This window comes from Ixodes scapularis, unplaced genomic scaffold, assembly GCF_016920785.2.
Source record: "Ixodes scapularis isolate PalLabHiFi unplaced genomic scaffold, ASM1692078v2 PGA_scaffold2__306_contigs__length_199485367, whole genome shotgun sequence".
Lineage (NCBI taxonomy): Eukaryota > Metazoa > Arthropoda > Arachnida > Ixodida > Ixodidae > Ixodes > Ixodes scapularis.
The window spans coordinates 172,525,755-172,545,508 of record NW_024609857.1 but is presented as its reverse complement, the minus strand read 5'-3'; the positions used below and the strand labels follow the sequence as shown (position 1 = coordinate 172,545,508).

At 43.5% G+C, this 19,754-nt stretch overlaps 1 pseudogene; it reads right to left on the bottom strand.

The window, feature by feature from the left end:
• Positions 1-1,361: 1,361 nt before the first annotated feature.
• On the bottom strand, positions 1,362-8,216 carry LOC8032163 (annotated as a pseudogene).
• Positions 8,217-19,754: the final 11,538 nt, after the last annotated feature.

The window sequence follows — 19,754 nt, the reverse complement described above, 5'->3', positions numbered from 1 at the left end:
GTAATCTTGGATGGCTATGAAACGGTTCACAAGTCCATAAAATGGATGTAACTCATGACATCAAAAGTGGCTTTTTGCTAACGTATGCCTTACATTATTGGCAATCAAGGGAATGTAGAGCTATTTATCTAACAAGTTAACTGTGGTTTGCATATAAGCAAGTGTTCGTTTATTATCTAGATGCTGCTGTAGCATAAAAAATGTGCATGTGGCTGTGCATTGTAAACATAACGATAACATCACGCAACATTATATTTGTCAAGATAAATCTGAACCCTATATGATAATGAGTAAATAGTCAAGCAATGGCAACCATAATTTGTGTATGAATGCCCAGAATACATATTTGCATTATTTTAACAAATTAACAAAAAATCTCTTTGTAACCAACGAGCTGCATGGGTGTGTTACCCGTCCTGATTTTTCTTCGTCACCTTTGAAATCCGTGCTTTTCAGGCAAAAGGGACATTCTTTTAAGAACGGGCCCTCATGCACCCAAAGCAAGTTTTAGAGAAACGCCCTCGCTGTCTAAACCTTTCGGGACAAGCGCGTATACACTTTAATTCACAAAACGTATGTGACTTCGTTGAATCTAGAGAACAAGCATGCATGCTACGACAGACAACCCTGGCTTCCACAGACGAACGCGATCAGCAGACATATCTGAATTACGTTCGCAGATGCTTTTGTATGCGCTCTTCATGAAACCATAATAATGAGCTGCGGCACAGCCGTGAGGCCAGTAGCCCACACCAGATAGAAGGATGTAAACTTTTAGCTTAAACCTCTCGGAGTGAGTCATGAGCACTTCAGTACTGCAGCACCAGGTTCCGACAGTGAGTGCATCACTCTAACGAATTGTTTGGCTGAATATGCAGTTAAGCCTTCAGCATGTTATGCAAAGCACTTGTACATCAATCGCCGTACTTCAGTTCTACTCTCCTGCCATGTAGAACACTTTGGCGTCGTAGAACCCTCCTTTTGTTCACGCTTCTCCGGCCCAGTAAACCTGGTACACCTTATCGTCCTCAGCCACACCGCTAAAGTTCCTTACATAGTCAGAACTCACGACAGACTGGGTCTTGTCGAGGAGAAATTCTACTAAAACATAACACATTGTCGAGCCCGGGCAGGATCGACAGGTTGACGCACGCGGGCAAACAAAACGAGTCGAGAGCGAAGCTCATGGGAGCTCGGCGAAGTGAAAGTAAAAAGTGGCGTTTGGGGCATTCGGCGTTTCGGCAGACCTCTGATCAGGGTTGTCGCGTGCCATGCTTGTCGTATCTCTAACATAGCGGTTTTAAGGTTTCACGTCCCGAAACCACATAGCTTCGAAGCCGAAAGTAGTGGTATCCGAACCATCAAACTTTGTCTTTTGACTGTACGTAGGTCGGATACCCTTCAATGCGCTCAGACACGCCTGCCAGGAGCTTCGTGCTGTAGATTGGGAGATGTTGTGTGGTAACAGTATGTCATTTGTGTATCACGATGTTCATGATATAATTTTTAGACAATTCTATGGCCCCTTGCCGTTCCCGGCCTGTAAGAGCTGTTGAGTTGGACCTCTTCAGTCAAGACATGACAAGACACCCCTATTTGGAGTGTACTCCGTTCACCATAAGCACGAGCGCGGCCGATGCTGCATGCCATCTCAGCCGAACCCCCACTGCAATCCTATGCCATGAATATGTGCTCCACACGCCGCCGCATGGAACCGGCAGATCACGTGTTGTGGTATCGGCACTGGATTGGCTGCGCCTGCTCGCGGCATCTGCCATGCTCGGACTTGTGCTGGAACGGAGTATAGCAACAAACACACACCGACATCTGCCTTTTCTTGTGTTTAAACCACCCAGGAACCCTAGAAGGGTCAAAAACACATATTTTTTGTGCCATGAGGTAGTGAAGGGATGTCCCGAAAGTTCGCTGCTAAGGTTCATCATCTCCCAAACGTGGAGATGCACTAATCTTCGTAATTTTCCAACATGCAGAGAGGAACAATCCCTTTTGGTCCCTAGAAGCAGAGCTACCTTTTTCGCCTGGAGACACAGCCATTTGCGACGTCTCCAGGCGAAATGTTACTTTTCACGCAAAAATGCAAGACGTTGTCAAATCTGACTGTGCTTTACCGCTTTTTGCTGAGCTGACGCGGCCGTTGATCTGTGGGGCAAGGAGTATTAAGACTGTAATTACGGCAACCGCAAAACAAATAATAGGCTCAGTCTTGCGTAGGCATCATAGACTTGGCAAGATACATGCAGGGACGAGAAACCGTAAAACCAATTAGCGCATTCCACATGCGCTCCAACAAATTCTGCTTCAAGTTCGTGTTGCATGCTTCTAGCTCGAATTGGAGTAGTGAGAAAGCTCCAATGAATAATATCTCGCCCTGCGCAACGTCATCGTCGTGCACATCCAATCAACGCGCTCCGCAAACTTTGTTCGGACAGAAATAATAAAACACTTAAAAGGGCGGTAGACAAACTCACACTTTGTCTGTCCTCCATCATCTTAAGTGCTTTATTTCTTCTGCTTGAGCTGTAGTTTGTCCAACGCGCTCTGCTACATGTTACTGTCGCACATTTTGCACTTTATGCTCCTAGAGCTCCAGCATTGAAGAAAGGGTTTTTAATCACAAAGTAGACTTTCACACTGTTAAGCAATCTCCAAATAACAGAAACTATTTCTGTATGTATGCACCTTAGTGCTCAGAAATCATTGGTTCATGTGGAGTTTGTTGATATCACATATCCAACTTTGCGTCTTCTTTGACGGGAACAATCGTCCACTGCTTCCTTCCCCTGGAAAATTTTAGAGCGTACTTGTCGTCGCTGTTGCCCGCCTGGTGAATCTTCCTGTCTGCGTTTCTGTTTATTTATTTATTTATTTATTTACCCTCAAGGTACAGAGTACATTTTAGAGGGGAGTGAGCAAACAATAAATAAACGTAATTAATCAACCAAGGGTGCTGTTAATAAGTGATTGCTTAAAGAGTGAAATATCATTAATATCTGCAATAGAAGCGGGAAGGTGGTTCCAGTCAGTCGATGTGCGAGGTATGAACGAGGTGCTGAATTTGAAGGTGTTAAAATTAGGTATGCCTACCTTGTGAATATGGTCGAGACGGGATGAACGGTAAGAGGGCTCGAGCATTAGTTTCAAACGGAGAGATGGGATGTGATGATAAATTTTGTGAAACAGGCATAAACGAGCTGTTTTGCGCCGAGACGACAAACTGGGAAGTGACAAAGTTAATTTCATTGATGTTACACTGGCTGTACGATGATAGTTAGATAAGATGAAACGAACGGCTCGGTTTTGTGTAGCTTCTAATCTGCTGATAAGACCTTGGTGACCAGGGTCCCATATGGATGACGCATATTCTAATTTAGGACGGACTAAGGACTTGTATAAGGTTAGTTTAAGAGAAGAAGTGGCTTGAAAAAAGTTTCGTTTTATGTAACCCAACGTGCGGTTAGCATTACTTACAACATATTCGACGTGTGAAGTGCAGCGCTGCAATGTACTACCCAAAAGAGACAAGAATGCGAGATAAATTAGTTGTTATAATGCTTTGGCTAATGTAACACCCACCTTGCCAGCAGTCCCTCGTAACAGTGCCCGACAGAGTTGGAACCGAAGTGGATGAGAACTCCATGGAAAGCCTCCAGCGCAAAGGTGTGCTCGTCCGAGGAGAGTTTCGGGATGTCCCGGAGATGTTTTTTCGAGAGCACGACCGACTCCAATTCCTTGAAAGTTTCGGTCCCGAAAAAATATAGTGAATGTGTACCAATCCTTTAAAACCTGCAGTTCAATAGCTCACCCTCCTTGATCCAGAGTCGATCAGTAAGAATCTCATGTAAACACGTTGGGTGGAGCGGGTTGACGTGATGGTGGACGGCAGAGATGTGTCGCGTGATGGATGTCCACTTTGCTAGGATGAGGTCTCCCTGGCCGTTACTGGAGCCGCCACACCAGTACAGATGCCTTGTAATAGTTTCCAATCACTTCTCCAAGGACTTGTGGCATGATGACATTGGCAGTGCCACAATCTTTTTTTGATGCTTGCAAATATATGTTTTTATACCTTCAATCCAGGCCTAATTCAGGCACTCATAGGAGAACCATGCGAATACATTCAACCCTCATTGTAACCTAAGCACACCAATTCATTCTTGGTCGTCTTGCTGCCATTTTCGGAGAATGTGAGAAGTAAGGTCTGCAATGACGCTGGATCATGTTCAAAGGTGTTAAATAAATAACAGCTTCGTAGATCAGTGGCACTAACCACAACCTTATTGAAAAAATTAAAATCACTTAGTTCGGCAATGAGGGGAAGGGAGGGGGGGGGGGGGGGCTTATAAGTCAAATAAGTCAAACCAATGAAAAATGGTGAAAACCTGAGGAAGGAGCGAGAATTTCGACCATGAGGGAATAAAATGAGGGAACACCAGTTTCTCTCCGATTCAGGTACCCCAGCCACTATTTTAGTCTGCAAAACGGGAGGCCAGCAGCCAGGTAGTCAGCTCCAAACTCCCTGGGCAAAGCTCCCGCATTGCTCCCGTTCAACGTTTTAGTGATAATTTACCGTATGCTCACTTAGCTTGTGTTATGATAACTGCAGTGCAAAATGATAACTAAGGTTCCATGCTTTCATTATATACCAATACCCATCAAAGAATTTTCCTCGGAATTGACGAAAAAAAAAAAAAAAATGAATCGGAACTGTTTTTGAATAGGAAAATTTTCTCTCCGAGGTTAAGAAATTTTTGTCAACAGCTTCATTTTTGTTGATCTTGAACGCCATTTGCTCTGAGCAAACTGCAAGGCTGCATTTTCTTCGGGCAGCTGCCCCTTGTCTCGTTACATTCTCATATCGATATAGAGGCGTTTTCCAAGAACTGAAGTCAGGCAAATTTTTCCTAGGGATTGAAAAATTCGCCTATGGCCCTATGCCATAAAAGGGTGGGTTGCTCGGCTAATTGGTGGTTGAACGAGAATATTAGAAAGTGTAAAATGACAGGACAAAAGTGGAAGGAGCACATTGGACAAACAATGACTTTGAACTGAAAATTTAGTGGAAATTCCACACGTGCTCAGCAACTCGCGCATTAACGGGCTCATCTAATCACGAGGGAAAAGCGGCACAATATAAACTCGAACTTTGGCTCGTGCAAAGTAGCTTCATCGCAATCAGGACACAATCATAAACCAGGGTAATGAAACACGTGTAAAAATAAAATTAAAATTTTAGTTCACACGACCGAGAGTCTGAGCTCATATTGGGTTACTCATGTCTTGTGATTAGATAAGCACATTCATGCGTGACATACAGTGCACGTGTGTAATTCCCAATAAACCCTCATTTGGCAGTCAATCTTATTCCTGTGTGCTTCTTCCCCTTTTGTCCAGTCCTTTTACGCTGTTTTTATTAATGTCGCTTATGCCATGTCACCTTTAACATAAGGCCCGATAAATGCCAGCATTAAATATAATCCTGGAAAACTCCATATGTCTAGAAAATAAATCAAAAACTCTAAAGAACCCTGTCTTCTGAATTTCAAAACAAATTAAACCCGATAACACAGGATCCCAATATCATTACATATACAACCATGAAGCATTCACTTTTCTTGCAAGGTCTTTGGACAGGGACTTCATGTACAATCGAGAAAAATGAAATTCGAATAGCTGAGCGCGTGCCTCTCAATACAGGCTGTGCTGCCTGGAAGGGACCCTGTACCGAAAGGCACGTGCTCCGCTGTTTGCATTTCATTATTCCCCAATTGCACATCGCGCTAAGTGGGGCTTTTTAACACATTCCCCTGAGCTGGTGGAGCACATGCTGTTTCACTCTCAAAAACATCAATATATTCGGTCAACAGGGTTGTTTCTTCTTAGCCTAGCTTTGCTGATATGCCACAGATCCAAACAGTGCTGGATGAGGGGGTGCTCCTGCTTCATGTATACGCTGACCTGCACATATCTATCGGTGACTATCACCTCCACAGTGAGATCCTCCTTTGTAAGGTAGGTCAAAGACCTATCCAGTTCCTCCAACTTCATGTGACAACTGGATTTCACTCCAGTTGACTAAAAAACAACCGAGCCAGCTTTCAACGTTTTTAGAAACAACTGCTGCCCCATTGGAAGACGGGATCGCAATGTGTATGAAACGACAAGGATGAAAGGGGAGCTTCCTTGTGTGAACTATTGGGCAAAATATAAACTGCGACGGGTACAAAGGGGACGTTGGGGGAACTCAATCTAGGTCGCTGCAACTCATTATGCCTTCGGAATCTTGCTCCCTTTTTGAAGGGTGTGGATGCTCTCGCTAGAGACAACCATCGTGTGTTTTCATCCTGAAAGCTCGCAAACCAGCGATGTGTGAAAATAGGGGGTTCTGAATAACGGAGCTCATCAAAGTCCAGGTAGTGATCTTTAAAATATTTTCCCCCAACGCCAGCCTGCATTCTGGGTTGAGAACTCTTCTCTTCGAGGAAGCCGTTAGGCGAAGGTAATTGAGATGGCAAATGCGAATTCATAAGACGAATACAAACGGAAGTTGCATTGCAATGAGCAAAAAACAGGATTGTGGCAGGGTGTTCACCGCGGGACTGCTGCGAGATAGCAAATTGGAGAGCTAAAAAAACGAAGGGCGGTAGCGAATGGTGCAAAAGGGCATATTATTTCCTACAACAAAATGTGTATGTTCTTCACAAGCTCCTCGACTCGCGCTGACAGGGGGATCAGGTTCTTTTTATCAAAATACCGGTCGAGACGAAATGAAAGTACCTGGATATTGGTGCAAATGCATGATAATGTCAACTGGCGTTGTTCGATTGCAGTAGTTGCGAACGCTCTTGAAGATATTGGAATGAAAATACAGCAAGGTAGGCATTACCATAATTTTTTTTATGCTGTCCTTTAGTAATCGGAGTGTCTCCCTTATTTCAGCATGTGTAAAAATGTTTTCGGAACACCATGGTGCTAGAACTGCACCTCTAACTTTCAGATGCAACACTGAGTGGAGCTGGCTTCGCTCATGACTTGATGCACACCTTACGCACCCATAAAAACGGTGGCACATTGACTTCAACCAATGTGCGACCTGAAGTCGCTTTCATGTATACCTACAGACACATGCATTCCTTTAGCCGTCATGACAGTAGCTATCTTGGCTGCTTGCCTCTCTTACGTTTTGCCGGCTTCGCCAGCTTTTTTGGCTTTCCATACTTTTCGTTTCTGCCTTTACGGTTTCTGTTTGGACTGTTGATAATCAAGTTTCTGTTCCTTACCGGCACCTGTAAAATGTTTGTTCGTCCCTTTTCTTAGAGACTCATTATAATTGTCCGCTTCTCATGACAATCCACAGTAAGTGCAAGGCAATCAATATCGTAATGAGAGGACATAGATCGGGGAAAGTGTAAGTCAAACCAAGGAGCACGCTCGTGACTTACGCAAAGAACAAAGAAAGCATCACCGAGGTCACGAGAACGATAATTTCGACCCAACGAGGAAATTCATTCAAGCTTGTCGAGCGCTTTGGAGTGTGAGATCGTTTGTGCACCATCTGCCTCTAGGCGGCAGTGCAGACTGCCATTATGGCTTGTATCTAGCGAATAAAGACAATACTTCAATGCTGACTTTCACGAGTTCCAGGTGGATGATGCGGTTGACTGTTGTCTCGAACATGGAGTAAGTTCCGTAAAGGGAAGAAAAGCCGGGAGAGTCAGACCGACCGTCACCAGCCAGCTGTAGCGGGCGCCTTCCCAGATTGTCGATGAGAGCTTGTTGTTCAGCTCTTCATACCTGTTACAAAAAGACAGAACCTTGTTCAGACAAAGACTCAAGAATGCTTATAGCAATTGATATTAAACCAAACGGTACAGATGACAACAAAACACTCACAGTACCTGTCTTTATTATTATGTGTGTGCCTAATAACTCCTAGTCTGAAGGTTAGCACAATTGAAGCAATTTCCATTCGTAGCTACAGGCAGCAGGTAGCACCTCTGGTGCTCGTAGAATTGGATGGACAGAATGCTGGCGACGCCCATGATGTCAAAGAGGCGGAGCAGTTTGGTTGGGTTGTCTCCACTGAAGACGATGGCAAAGCAGATCAGGATGTTGTCGTCTGGTTTCCCACGACACCTGGGCTGGCTCTCCCAATTGCTGATGGGGTCAGCGCTGCAGGTAATAGTAGCCCGCACCATAGATCTGACACAGCGGAAGGCAACTTAAGTCTCCATGAACAAGCAGTGAGGGCAGCGCTTCGGTAGCTTCTCAAGTCAGGTCTTAAATATGATGTACATGTTCACAGATGTCTGGTCTCTCGATGGTATCGACTCTGTTTCTGAAGCACTTCAGATAAAAAAAAAGAAGCGATGAAGGGTTTAAATAAACCAAAAGCAGGACGAAAAGTCTCTATTAAATTTTTTAAATTTTTATTTTACTCAAATCTCTTTTCTGATGAGTCCTGGTAGTGGTTTGTGCCTTTTGGGTCCTGCTAGAGAAGGCCGAGAGGATCCCTGCAAATACATGCATAGTTTGAGTGATTTTCAACACCGCCAAGGCTCGTATAGAAGTCCATTGATTCATAAACGTCGAGGCAATAGGTGCTAACCAGGGTTGTGAAGGTTACTTCAAAATGTACCTGATACAGTTACAGTTGCTCATACGAAAACATATTTAGGTACGTACCTAGGTACTTCCTTAAAAATGTACGAAAATACAGGTACAGTTACTTCAAAGATTTACGATAAGGAAAGATTATTGAAGACAAAGAGACAAGACAGGATTTCAACTTTTAACAAAACGTTAACTGGCTCAACTTCGCCTCCTGAAGCTCGACGGGGGTGTCGGAAAGGCAGAGAGGGAGGGTGGTGGGTGAGAGAAGCGTGTGCCATGTGGCCCTGCTCACAGCTATGCGTGCATGGCTGAAGGTGGGGGTCTGCTTTGTGTCAATCGACATGTCGCCGTTACACGCAGCCCCGAGTACCGACGGTGCCCTCCTGGGGAAAGAAGCGAGGAGGGGGGAAGGTTGCGCAGAAGAGTAGGAGATGATATGGGAATTTGGCTTTTTTTTATGTCTTTGGAGCCTCGCAGGAAGCGAATCGATCGGGAAGAGTAAGGGACGGACTGGACAGGCTTGAGACAGAAGATTTAATATGTCGAGACTCAAGGATTTCCCTGTCGAATCGAGATTTGTGCTTGCCGAGAATTTCCATCTTTTATTTAATTACCGGCTACTAAAGCCTCTTTTTTCTCCCAAAACCTATTCCATCAATAGTATTGCTTCTGGCGCTCTGTGGCCTCGGTACCTTTCACGCCTTAAACACAATATCAATCAGTCAATCAACACGTTCACTACTAAATGACTAGCACCAGTTCCAGCCATTACTTACTACAAGTAAAGTTTGACATGTTACTTTTCCTTCACTTACGCCCACTGATGTAGCGCTATGAATATGTACCCGTTTTCGTTTTTTGTAACCGAGCAAGCGCTACACGTTCATACCGCTGAAAAAAATATACATACCTCAAAAAGGTTACATAATGGATTAAGAAAACAGTTTAATTTTTATTCAGTATTACATACAAATAAGGCAAGTTTCAATGCAGGCTTTGCATGTGTTTCTAGATATATTTTTCAATATTGAAACAGCCCTCAAGGGGAAGAGTAGCTATTAGCCAGGGGTGGAAGCGCTGCGCCAATTGCGCCACCCTGCGCCAATTCACTTCCCTGCGCCAGCCTGCTCCAAAACGCCAATTTCAACTTTTTTTTTTTTGTGTGTTTTCTCTAAATTTAGCGAAAACGGTTGGCCACGGGCCACCATGAGGTGTGTACTTTTGCTTAGGTGTCACTGCGGGTGACTCGTACCAACTCGACTGGGGCTCCGAACCATGTCTAACCTCAGGGCGAGGCGTCGATTTTAGTTCATTGAGAGTGCGATGTCGTTTTTTACTACAAAGAGTTTATATACGAACACATCGGTTTGGTTTCGGGCATAGTTGGTTGGCGCGGGTGGGTGGCGCATGCAGTTGCCCGTGGTCCCGATTTGCCGTGATCGTGGGAGTTGGTACCTCGGCACCGGTGGGCTACCTTGGCCATTAACATGAGCAGAAGTAAGTGGTCTTTACTAGCTTTACCTGTTATTTGGTAGCCTACCATATTTGGACGCTTAGCCGTGAAGAATCGCGAGCACAGGCACATGCGTTCTCGAGCTCAATTTGTCTTGTCAAAACGAAACCAAAACCATCATTGTGTGCGCGAATGTGCACGCTGTCGTGTGTTGTCTACCGCCGTCAAACCACTGGCGAAAACAATACCCGCGATCTTAAGCGAGTTGGTTAATTGGCAGTGCTACACACTTTTTTGTTTCTTTCCTTTAGCGTGGAGGAGTGGGGGTTACATCAGAAATGCCGTACAACACTCCCGCGCTGCCGATTCCTGTCAAGAACGCACGTTAACTTGCTATAGCCACTCTACTCGTATAAGTTTCTGGTGGGGGGGGGGGGGGGGGGGGGGGAGGGAGGGAGGGAGGGAGGGAGGGAGGGAGGGAGGGAGGGAGGGAGGGAGGGAGGGAGGGAGGAGGGAGGGAGGGAGGGAGGGAGGGAGGGAGGGAGGGAGGGGGGTTGGGTAGGGTAGGGAGAAGTTGGTGGGCTTTTTGTCACGTAAGAAGGCAGCCTGCCCCGCAGGGATCAGCGCCTGATCAGCTACATCTCATTTTCAGTCTCGTTCAAACTGTCTTCTCTTAAAGCACTTCTACTGAGTGCACAAGAACTCATAAGCAAGGGTGAGGCAGTTAAGGACATGGACAAGGTGGGGAGTGGACACCTCCTGCTAAAAGATGTGAACTCTAAACTGCCCAAAGTACTCGAGCGCATAAAAGGAATTGACTCTGCTCTTCAAACTGTGAAAAAAAAAGGTGAACTTCAGTTGTATCTAAATTACACAGATTCAGCTTAGTCGCAACCCTTTTTTTTAAATTGGAGCCTATGGGCTCTTCTAGTCAGTGTTTATGCTGCATATGTATTAGTGGCTGTGATATTTTTAAGACAATATATTTTTCCATCCAAAGTAAGTGCTGACGTGCTGACCTTTCCTGGAAACTTCATATTAACTATGTGACTAACAACGCCAATCGAATGCTTGGTTTCCTCAAACGTAACTTTTATCTCGCCCCGTCATCATTAAAACTATTTCTTTATAAAACACTAGTTAGGTCCAAGCTAGAGTATGCAGCTTCCATCTGGGATCCCTCTACTCTTTACCTCGTTGATTCACTTGAAGGTATTCAGAACAGAGCTGCACGTTTCATAATGGCTAACTATAACCGCACCGCAAGCGTTACATCAATGAAAGATAATTTGTTACTCCCAAGCCTCGCACATCGTCGCACAGTCTTTCGTATTCGTCTTTTTCATAAAATTTATCACCATATTCCTCAGCTTAAATCCCAACTAATCATCCCCCCCTACTTTGTTTCAGCACGTCTTGATCATCGTCACAAAGTCGGTGTCCCATTTTGCCACTCTAACGTTTATTATGACTCTTTTATTCCCAGGACTTCCAAAGACTGGAATCGCTTACCTGCATCGCTCACATCAATTAATGATCACGCACTTTTTTGTACATCCATTGCCAATTTCATGTTCCCTGTTCCTTAAGTATTGTATATTTTGTTCCAATTGTTTATTATGTTTACTATTGTTCCCACTCCCCTCTGTAATGCCATGTGCCCTGAGGGTAAAACAAATAAATAAATAAATTAGATATAGCTTTGTATGTTAACTTGGGTGTAGGGATTACTGTATTTTATGAACAGGGATTAAGAACATTTGTATTTAATGAAAACAGGTCAGCAAGGACTGCTTTATTCTGAAACATGTTGTGGTACCTTAATTTTTTTTATGGAGACACGCAATGCACAGCATTTTATGGAGTACATAAGGTTGCGTTGCTCTTCTAGTCGATGCTTAAAGCTGCATATGTACGAGTGACTGTGGTAGTCTAAAGATATAAAATACACATTTTATTTTGCATCTGAATTTTTGTCAAATGTCAGTAGCCTTGTATTTTGTTACTAAACTTGATATAGGGCTTTTTAAGTAGTGATTGAACATGTGTATTCTTTATTAAACGAAAACTGTAGTCAGCGAAGGTAGTTTATCTGACACCTTGCAGTGGTTTAGTTTTCTGGATACATGTTTACAATTGGTCTATTAAGTAGACGGTTTTGTACTGGCGTGGCTCAAGTTAGGCTTTTATTGTCGGGGCCTCCCATATAAAGTCTATCATGACTCTGCCTGCTGCCGGAATGGTTCTCAAAGCCTTTCCTTTGCATAAATTTCCAATATTCCATATTTCAATGCAATAGAAATAGAAAAATGTGTATGTTGCTTGAAAATTATTCTGGGATGTGCATGCATATATTTTTGCTACATTTTCACATTTAGAAACAACAAATCACTTTTAGACATTTGTTTGACCTCCGTGACCTGCTGCAAAACCTACTTCGACGGCTACAAAACTTATTTTTGCTGCTCCCGAGCTGCTCTAAAGCTAGCGTTTTACTGCTCCAAAACTGCTCCAAAGTGGGACTTTTGCTGCTCCCAGCCCTGATACAAAAGGCTCTAGCCCGCTTCCACCCCTGTATTACCATTCGCATCTTTTGATGAACCACAGCAGACACTTCGATCCAACCATCCAATCCAGTGCTGTGAACATAACATGACTGCATGCTATGCGCGTCACTGTGTCCTTCTATAGGTCCTGTGACACTCGCATAGCACAAGGTTGGCTTCAATGACCTGTATTGCCCTCTGTGGTACATGGGAAGGTGAAACAAAGCAACTGAAGGTGTTTCACCCCTGCTGTTGATGCTTGTGATCTGCAGCAAATGGGCCCTGGCTTTGGCCACAAGCTGTGTTAAAATCTCTGTTGCCTGTTTCTTTGGAATATTTTAGAAAGTGATCTTAATTATCGTTTAATTTTCTTTAAATTGATGGGTCACATTTTTAAACATGCCAATGACTGCCTGATCGACTGTGGAAGGTTTTGTCGGTGTTCCTTAAGCTCTGCGTTTTGTTGCAGATTTGCTTTTATTTTTGTCTTGTAGGGAGCAAACTCTATTGGGCCGTAGGATCAGTAGAGGGGCCAGGAGTAAGGGGAGGGAAGCGAGATGACGGAGAAAGCTGAGGTGCGCTGGCCTGGGAAAGACGGAAAGGATCAGGCTCGGCATCCTTGTTCTCATAGCTCTCTTTATCATGAGTATTCTCGATATGGACAATATTTGTGGTGCCTCCATGGGCACAAGGATGAATCGTCTAGGCAGCTCTGGAAACCATGTTGCATGTTGCTCTGAAAAATTAATTACATGTGAAAAAGCATCTTGAATTTCCCTCAATTACCCCTTCTGTGCTGCAAACATTTACTTAAAATTTCTGCATGCATTCCACATTCTTAAAAGCAGTCATACTGTGGTTGCTTTAAAACACTAAAGTAGAAGTGCAATTTTGAAGAACAAATCTACAATAAAGCATGAAAAAAGAAAACAAAAAAACTTGAAAGGTAATTACTTAAAGGGAAAATAAGAATTTTCAAGCTTGAATTCACAACTTATGATAAATGAAATATTGTTCAGTATACTACTTGAAAACCTCTTATGCTGGGTATTAAAGGGGTGTTGCAACAATTTTAACTTCGAAAGAATTTGCAATTTTGAATTTTTACATTGTTTAATTTATCAATACCACTTCATTCTTTTGAAATGTCGCGATTTTGTTGCGTGATAGCGAAGCAAAGACCAGGAATATTTTGCGATTCGGAGCCGCGGGATGGCGGCCATGGGAGCTAAGGCGTGACGCACACCTGGGTTGGTAAGATGTGCCATTATGTGCTCAATATAATGCTCTATTTCATAAACATTCTCGCTTTAACATGAGTAATTGCGTCATTAACCTCATATCAGCAAAGTTGTACTATATTCAGTTTTACTGGCGCCATCTGCCCGAGGTGAAAAAAAAAAGATTCCTCCCTTGAGCCTCACCTTGTCGCCATTACATCAGTCGAACTTCCTTGCGAAAGGCAAGCTCTTCTCCTCCTCCCTCCTTCCATGCTCATGAACGGCTACTCGCCGTTCATGAGCATGGAAAATAAATAAATTAAATGAAAGAAAAGTCACCATGTGAATCGCAAGCAGAGGCAACACCACTTAGAAAAGAAGGCCAGAACACGCCTCCTGTGACATGGCGGTAGGCTGACGTGCACGGTGCTATAGCACTAAGCTGAAGCTGTAGCTTTTACGTCTTAGAAACATGGTTTTTTGCTCTATTTGTTTTTCTGAGCTAACATGACAGCTGCGAACGCCATGTGATTTAAATAACAAGTTGTAGATCGCACAAAAGCTTATCATAGCCTACAATTATTGTAGTGATGGAAAAGAAGGTGATATTTCGATACAGATTTGTTCCTGTTTGATACAAACAACTGAGGTATATAATCATTTCTAAAAGGCCTGGGCAGTGTAATAAGAAATATATATATTTTTGAAATGGCAATATTCGCAGTAATGGGACATGTATCTTCTCGAACTAAACTGGCACCGTTTATATACCCATTGGTCAATTGGATGCACTCTGCTTATTCAAATATAAAGTGAGTTATCTGGTTGTTGCAGTAGAAACACACTGGTACGGTTCATTCCCATATTACGGTGTTAAAATTGTATATCTAAGTACAATACTATGTAGTAGTTGGACGTCGTCTTATACGCTTACGTACTTTGACATAACTGAGTCTGAAAACGGCAGAGCTACGTTACTGCGTCCGAAAGTAAGTTTTCTATGCGAAGGGATGCACGTCTGGAATCTTCATGATCCAAGCTTCTTTCATTTACACTACAGAAGTGAGTCACAGGAAATTTCGCACGTTTTAATTCTGCTGAGCAAGCATTCTTGTACCGAATTTTCTTTAAATATACGTTTCGAGAAAATTCGGACGCATGCATTTTAGACGCCATTAAGAACATTTTGTAACACGGAGACACACAGTGTGTGTAGGCATGTTAAACTTTATGCCAAAGCACCACACAAATATATTGCCCAATTGAAATGAAGGACATAAAAATCCTATCTGCACTCACGCACAGGCATTGACAACATTGCTGCGCAGCCTTTGCATGAGGATGAAGCATGAACACCTTGTTCGCTTAAGGTGAACAAATTTATGAAGCCTTGACAGCTTAGGTCTTCATTAGGTCTCGTACTTTCACTCACGTCTCTGTCGCCTTCTAACAAAAGTTTTTTCATGGAATGTTTGCACTGCATTAAAGCAACACACGCTTCAGCAGAAAGTCACTTTTGTGGCAGTCCTCACGGACGTCAATCTTCAATCGTCTACAGTCACACTGGGAGATGAGTGACAAGCTGATGCTAACTAAGTCGGTCGCAACTTTTTTCGCTTGCAGAGTTTCGGCTTTTCGTGTTTTTTTTTTCTATTTTGCATTCGCGTCACCAAATGTAGGGTAAGAGTCATGTCCTCTCTCCCGTCAACCAAGTACTTCATCCATGGTGCACCATCTTCAACGATGTGCACTAAGGTTAGATGTCCACCGCCTTCAATCAGATGCCGAAACGTAAGCTGTCTACTTCTGAGGTTGTCGGCAAGATCTTTGGTGCTGAGTATGGTATCAGCTTTTTTTTTTTCAAAGTGGAAGGTCTCCATGGACTGCAATCGCGGCCTCCACTGCAGCGTTATCCCGACGCCTTTCCTTAGAGTCGAGGTCCTTTCTTGTGGTTCTTGAGTGGACAGGTAGGTGGGGCAGTGCGGGAACTTCGAGGGGACTGCGTCCAGGCGAAGGCGGGGGTGTGTCAGAGGCACAGTCAGTGTGGGCCTTGAAGAATAGTCAACATGAAACGTCTCCTGTACGATAGCTTCCTAGGCAAAATGAAGCTCGCACACCTAGAACGATGGGTGATGATGATTGACAGTTTGACGATGTTTGGTGTTACATTAAATCAGTTGGAAATTGGCGCTTGTCCATGTCGTACGCGTGTCTTTTTTCGTGCTGTTTCAGTCACGCCTTTTGATCTAAATCAGATTTGTTTTGTAACAGACGAAATATATTAAAACCATTATGCTAATTTGGCCCGAATGTTGCACAAGCTTTGCAGATACGACTTTTTCGCCGTTTTGTAATGTCTTCGATGGTCCGCCAAGTACCTAAAATTTGGTGGCCGTTGCTCTGAGTTGTTTTTAAGACCAGAGGGAGTCCCTGGCCGCTTGAACACCTGAGTGCCACTAGACTAACCTCCACTGACTCATGTAAGCTATGCAACGGGAGCCCAAAACCCTAGGAAGCAGCTGAAATGCTGTGTGCGTCTGTTTGGACATAAGGTTATACTACTAGGTCACACTGACATGGTCTAAAAGCACCAAAATGTTGCCATCGAGGAGACGTGTAGTGGTGATTCCGGTGATTCGCTTCACTGCAACATGATGATCGTAAAATATTGCTTGCTAGGTACTGGTCGCCTGTAGTCATATAGCCGGGCTATTGAGTGGTGTTTATTATCAAACTATTTCACGCAAAACATGAAAATTAAATTTAGCCGTAATCTGTGGCTTTTTTTCTCCACGAAAATCAGTCGTTTACAAATCTCTGTAACGTGAAATTAGAGCGCAGCTCTTGAGGAGGAGGGGAGAGTATGCACCTTCTCCACCCGTACCCTCCCGTCGTCCTCCTCCTCTTTCCTCTCCCCCCCTCCTCCGTACCCTCCCCTCCGCCCACAGTTTTCCCTGCTAAATTTAGCTTGAAAATTGACGCCATGTGCCCTCAACATCAGTTGAATTCTCCGCTAAATTTAGCAGGGAACCGAATTAGCAGGCAGCCATTATAACATGGCGCTGACTTTCGTATGCCCCCCCCCCCCCCCAAAGAAAAAGGGGGGGGGGGGGGAGGGCACACGGAAGGGAGGAAGCATACAAAAGCTCGTGCCACGTCATAATGACTTCAGATTAGTGATTATTTGTAGGAGTACCTAGAGTATGCATCTACATTTTGTGTGAAATCAATTTTTTTTAGCACTGTTGTTTTGTTTATTCAGTTCATTGAAAGGGCTGACAACCCCTGCGGAAGCCCCCTTTGGGGGGTTGGGGGCATTTAAAAGCTTGCACCACTTCATAATAACTGCCTTAACTGTATGTTGATTATGTAAAAAGGTAGCCAGAGTACATAGCTACATTTAGCATATATTAAAATATTTTTAATCACTAGTCCTTTTTTACACATCTAGTCGGAAGATTAAAAAAAAAAAAAAACTTGGAAATTCGTAGGTATAAAATAGGAATGCTTAAATTAGTGCCCCGAAATGAACATTTTTCACCAAACTACTTGTTTAGAAAAGAGCCCTAAAACTTTAAAAAGGTCAAAAAACAAAAGCACAGCTATCGCCGACTTTTTCAGGTTTCCCCTACTTTATTGTAATTCCTTGCCTGCTTCCAAGTGGGACGTACAGGATGTATCTGGACCCTGAAGCACAGTTTATATGTAGAAAACACTGGTATATCTGACGGCCAACAGGGCGTTGGCCGAGCACTATTGGGCAGGAGATTGAACTATAGGGGGCGCTCTAACCCCTTTGTTGTCCCCACCCTAGGTGTTTACTCAACACAAGGCCTGCACACATGCCAACAGGCCTTATGGGCATGTCCATGTCATCTTCTACAATAGCGCGCAGGTCACAGTTTAATGTAAAAAAATACTAACAATGGACGAAGCGACGTTAAGTGCCAGATCTATCCTCAGAGAATGCAAGCTTGACCCACTTCGGCTTTTGTGTGGAGTTGGGACCTTGCATGCTGCATTGTTCATGCAGGCCAGAGTGGAAACAAAAGAGCCCCTCCTCTCCCTCACTGGAGAACACGAACTCCAGCCGAATGCTGACGCCGCGTTCGGTTATGTCGGCCGAGCGCTGAGTCATTGTATTTGTTGTCCCCATCCGTGTAGTTCTAAAGTTAACCGCTTGGGGCGCCACGGTCGCTCCTCCTCCAGCTCGACGCTCGCCCTCCCGCGGTGGAAACGGAAAGCGCTTTAGTAAGGGTCCCCCGGTTATCTTGCTCAGCGGGCACGGCGGAACTGCTCGCGATCATGGCTCGCGCAATGTCATTTTCGAATGCAAACAACACTCTTCACTGTCCCAACGTAGTGCTGCGGCCGGTATGGGATTGTGCCTCACTGGAGAGTTATAGTATTGCGCATAGAATGAGCATAGAAGCAAGCGCAAGCGATGTGCATTTGCGTTAGAGTTGCGTGCCCCACGTTGTGCATGCACCTCATATACGCAATACTAAAACTCGCTCCTGTTTCACCGGCTTCCAACGCCAACGCAACGTGCTGCAGAGAGCAGACGTGCAAGCAGGTAGGCTTTCCTTCGAACTAGAAAGGCTGAGATTGGCAAAACGACCGAGCATAAAAATGAAAGTAACTAAGTGTTATAAAAAAAAATTGATAGCAAAAAAAAAAAAGTTTCTTTTTTTTTTTTTTTGCTTTTGGGCATTTGGTCTGCAGGGATATTAGCGGTGACTTTGGAGGTTTTGCCGATTGTCAAAAGCCGCGACTTTGATACCAAAATAAAAATATACCTTACTCACAAATAATGTAATTTTACATGGATTTCTCACATTAGCTGAATGTTTTCATTGATTTTAGCCTACTTTCATTTTATTACTTGGTTATTCGAAATGCTGCAACTTTTGATTGTTATATTTGTTCGCGCGAATGAAATTAGATGATAAGCAACAAATTATCTTAGAGCTTGAAAAATTATGTATTAAAATATCTGAATTTTAATAATATTATTATTAATACGAATCGCGGCAATGCATGCCCCCAATTAACGCCAAGATCACGAAAATACGCCATTTAGTCTTTCCAGAAAGGTATAATTTTGTTTTCTTTTTAGCATATGAAATATTCTGACATCGTTATCAAGATAGACAAACAGTCAAACACTGGATGTAATAAAGTCCTATGCATCACGCGTTGCTATAAAAAGAAACACACACACACTTCAACGGTCAGACTTGAATTCTGTCTTTGGGTTGTTGCAGTGAGAACAGCGCTCATTAATTTATACATTTTGTGGACACATTGTAAAAATTGGAATTATTCTCTTATTTTTGTGCTGGAATAATTTTAAACCATTAAATCATCTAAATACCCCAAAACCCATTAAAAGGCCCGCAGTTCATTATTTACCATGACTATTATCTCAGCGAGAAAAGGCAGCGAGAACGCACAAATATCAGTACTGATTTTTTCAGCAACTACAATTACAACTACAAATATCAGCCTGAATCGAACATGTATGTCACAAAATAAAGCTTCCGCGAGCAACCTTTCTAACTGAATAATTACGATGTGAGACACATCTTGAGTTATGAAAGATTCCGAAATCAAGACCCATGTGCAGAAATTTAATTCAGAATAGAGGTTAGTTTCGATTTCGCTCCAGAATTAAAACGTGCATCTTTGCGTAAATATTACGCTAAACACCGTTCTTGTTTTCAGAATGAAGAGGTGACCTGCGCTTATAACACCCTAGCTCATTCGTATTACCAGAAATAATTTGTTTCGCTCAGTGAAGCCAGCACACTAGACAGGCTCAACAGCGGCACGCATCTCCGACCCTCACTATAACCGCCATTTTGGAAAATTAGTGTCGCCCCCTATAGTTAGTTGGAGTCG